Genomic DNA, 4,041 nt, shown 5'->3' with positions numbered 1-4,041 from the left:
CATGTCCACTCTCGGAACACAACTCGTTCCCAAGCTAGTACCCCTATATAGTTGTAGTTTTTTTGCAAATACATCTCCACTTTTTTTGTAATACACAATGTATATTTTTTTGTATACACGGGACTTTTTTTAACACACAATGAATTTTTTTTTAAATACATGATGAATATTTTTTTCAAATACAGGCCCGAGCATTTTTTACAATACATGATAAACATTTTTCAAATTACTACTGATCACTTTTCTACCCCTCAAAAAATACCGATTGCTTTCCTTAATAGTATGGAATTTTTCTAAAACAATTCTGCGAACATTTTTTTTTACATTGCATACATTTCTTTCTAGAAAATGTCATGATTTTTCTGAAATGCATCAAGTTTCTTTTAATAAATTGTCACGACCATTTCTTTGAATGCTACAATTTTTTCCATTGTATAATACTTTTTTTAAGCATCACACAACATTCTTTTGGAACGCATGAACATTTTTTAAGTGTCAACTTAAATGTCAACATTTTTTAAATTTCTTGTTTTCCAGAAAATATTTGGAATTTTCAAAAGTGTCAACACTCTAAAAACTGTTCGGGGATTTTAAAAAATTGTCCATGTTTCCAAAATTTGTGTGAGAAGAAATTGTTCAGATACCAAATTTTATTCTTATTTAAAAATCAGAATTATAAAATTTGTTCACATTTGAAAAATACTTTTAAAATTGTTTGTGTTATCAAGAATATTCGACATTTAAAAAATCACAATCCGTAAAAAAGGTTTCATAAAATTTCAAGCATGTTTTCTAATCTGGACGTGGTGCTATGTGCTTAAATGTTTCCTGTTTCATAAATGTCAAGGGCACATTGGTTGTAGTGGTAGGACCTGACGTTCCACAGTATTGAGGTCTTGTGTTCAATTCCTATGCAGTGCAGTGTGTTATTTACAAAAATAATAATTCCCTCACGGTCCAGTCCGAAAAGAAAACAAATAAGAGAATGATGTTTACGCCCGCTGAGTTATGCTGATGTCTCAACTTAAATGTGTGATATTATCTCACATCTACTTCCTCCATTCCTAAATATTCATCATATATATCGTGTATTTAAAAAAATATTCATCATAAAACGGCGACGTGAGGGCAGAAGCGATGGGTACAAATCACATATAGGACCCTATCACTGGTCTTCTTCATGAACGTGTTAGATCAGTACACGCAGCTCGAAGCATCTAAGGGCATGTACAATGGTTCATAAGATAGTCTTATCTTAAGTCTTGCATGTGATTTAAAGATGGCAAAAATTTTTATCTACAATGGGTCATATCTTAGCCTTATCTTCAATAACTAGTAATTCCTAAAATTGTGGTGAGACATATTGTGCTAAGAGATCACCTCTTGTCTTCTCTTAAATAAGAGAAGACAAGTCTTTTCTTATGAGTTCTTTTTTCTCCACCTCATCATCTATCCTACATGGCATTGCTAAGATAGAACCATTGTACATGCCCTAAGATTGTATCGAAACAAAACTCTAGAAGAGACTGTAAAACTCGGTAGGCTCACCAATTCGAACATCGTGGTTGCGACATAGCCTCCCTAGCTTCTAGCTGAGGTACAAGCTACAACGTAGGCATCCCTATTGTACAATAATTGTGCTCCGCCGGGTTGCCTCAAACCAACTAGTGTATCAATCAACATAATAAAGAGCAGCTACCTAGAGGGAAAACCTCCCGTCGGTAGTCTGGAGAGGGAGTACCGAATACTGATCGGCTATGGCGACCGTGGCAGCTGCAGGATCGGTGGAGAAGCGTCACGCCGTGTTCTTCCCTTTCCCGGCGCAGGGCCACGTCAAGCCGGCGCTCCAGCTGGCCAAGCTCCTCCACCGTTGCCATGGCTTCCGGGTCACCTTCGTCCACACGGAGCACAACCGCCGCCGCCTCCTCCGCTCGCGCGGCCCCGGCGCGCTGGACGGGGTCCCCGGGTTCCGCTTCGCCGCCGTCCCGGACGGCCTGCCCCCGTCCGAGGCGGACTCGTCGCAGGACATGGGTGCCCTGCTGTCCACCACGGAGGCCCTGGTCCCGCCCTTCCGGAGCCTCGTCTCCGGCCTCCTCCCGCCGGCGTCCTGCGTCATCTCCGACGTCGAGCACGTCCTGTACACGTCCAAGGAGATGGGTCTTCCCTGCGTCACCTTCTGGACATCGAGCGCGTTCGCCTTCATGGCTTGCCAGCAGTGCCAGCGGCTTGTCGACATGGGCATTGTCCCCCTCAAAGGTATATACAGTACACACATCGATTGTTCTCGCTATGAAAAACAGACTTACTGAGTGTGCTTGCTTTGACTTTGAGAAACAAGAGGCTGAGCAGCTAAGTAATGGATACCTGGACGACACGGTCCTGGACTGGGTGCCGGGGATGCCCAAAGACATCCGCCTCAGAGACTTCCCGAGCTTAATCCGCACCACGGACCCCGACGACGCCATGCTCAACATGCTCTTGCGCTCAATGGCGTGCCACAGGACCACTCCGTCCGCCGTTATCTTCCACACCTTCGACGAGATCGATCGCGAGGCCATGGCGGCCATGTCCACCATCCTGCCGCCGATCTACGCCGTCGGGCCATTGCCGCTCCTCCTCGATCAAGTCGCTGGCGACGGCAGTGATAGTGCGGTTGACACGCTGGAATCAAACCTGTCCAGGGAGAACAACGCCTGCCTAGAGTGGCTGAATGGCAAGGGGCCAAACTCGGTGCTCTACGTGAGCTTCGGGAGCGTAGCAACGCTGACGAGCGACCAGCTGCTGGAGTTCGCGTGGGGTCTGGCCAGCAGCAAAATGGACTTCCTGTGGGTGATCAGAAACGATCAAGTGAACAACGGTGACGACCCCGCTGCCGCCGCCGTGCTGCCACCGGAGTTCCTGGAGGAGACGAAGGCGAGGAGCCACGTGACGAGCTGGTGCCCGCAGGAAGCGGTGCTCCGGCACGAGGCGACGGGCGCGTTCCTGACGCACTGCGGGTGGAACTCCGTCCTGGAGAGCATCGGCGCCGGGGTGCCGATGCTGTGCTGGCCCTTCGGCGCCGACCAGTACACGAACGCGAGGTACGTTTGCTCCGAGTGGCGCGTCAGCAAGGAGATCGGCGGCGGCGATGTCAAGAGGGACGAGGTGGAGGCGGCCATCCGGGAGGTGATGGGAGGAGGGGACAAGGGAAAAGAGATGAAGAGAATGGCCATGGAATGGAAAGAGAAGGCTGCCGCGGCTGCACTGCCAGGTGGGCCCTCTTGGTGGATCTGGAGAAGGTGGTCGATGAGGTGCTTGCTGTGCATCCTAGCAAGATTAGTGATACGGAGTTATGAGTAGGCTCGTGCTTGCTCTACGCTGGAATTATGAGTAGGCAATAAATTGATGAAAGGGAAGGCGTGCCATGGTTGTGATCGAGCTTTGTCGAAATTTAATGGGTTGTTTCATTAATTGTTAGGAAAATGAATGCAAATTTGGGTGATACATATCTGTGTATAGTGATCACCCAACTACACTCTTCAATGTTGTAGTATTATTCATTTCGTATTTTTGGCACCAGCCGACATCCAGATTCCAGCAATCTAGAAAATTAATGTAAAATAAAAAGCATTTCTTATTCAAGTGCATCTGCTCTATAATTTCTTTTACACGGTACAAATGTAGACGCTTGGCCTTATTGTGCACTCTAAGAAACCAATAGACGCCGCTCTTACCTAGGGCTACTCGGGCGGCTCCCCAACCACGCCGCCGCAACCTTCTCCTCTCTTGCTCCCGCTCCTCGCCGCCGCTGGGCAAAGCCCGTGCAGGGACAGCCGCGGCGGGACCTGATCTGCCACTCCCGTGTCTTGGCTGATGGGGCTCTGCCATTGTTGAGGTGAAGCGGGATTGCCCGGGCGGCGCCTTGCGGTGATGATGGCGGCCACTGTGGTTGCCTGGGCTGCATGGCGGCTGCAACTGGAGGCGCACTTGTCTGCGTCCTGGCGGCCCTCAGCGACGGAACTCCTAAGCGGGTTCCTGGTGTTGGGTGTCGTCCCTCCAGTG

General features: G+C 48.5%; 1 pseudogene; it reads left to right on the top strand.

Annotated features, from left to right (window-relative positions):
- Positions 1 to 1,597: 1,597 nt before the first annotated feature.
- On the top strand, positions 1,598 to 3,621 carry LOC123112302 (7-deoxyloganetin glucosyltransferase-like; annotated as a pseudogene).
- Positions 3,622 to 4,041: the final 420 nt, after the last annotated feature.

Source organism: Triticum aestivum, chromosome 5B (genome assembly GCF_018294505.1).
Source record: "Triticum aestivum cultivar Chinese Spring chromosome 5B, IWGSC CS RefSeq v2.1, whole genome shotgun sequence".
NCBI lineage: Eukaryota > Viridiplantae > Streptophyta > Magnoliopsida > Poales > Poaceae > Triticum > Triticum aestivum.
Note: the sequence above shows the minus strand (reverse complement) of the source record. Positions and strands in the feature narration are given on the sequence as shown.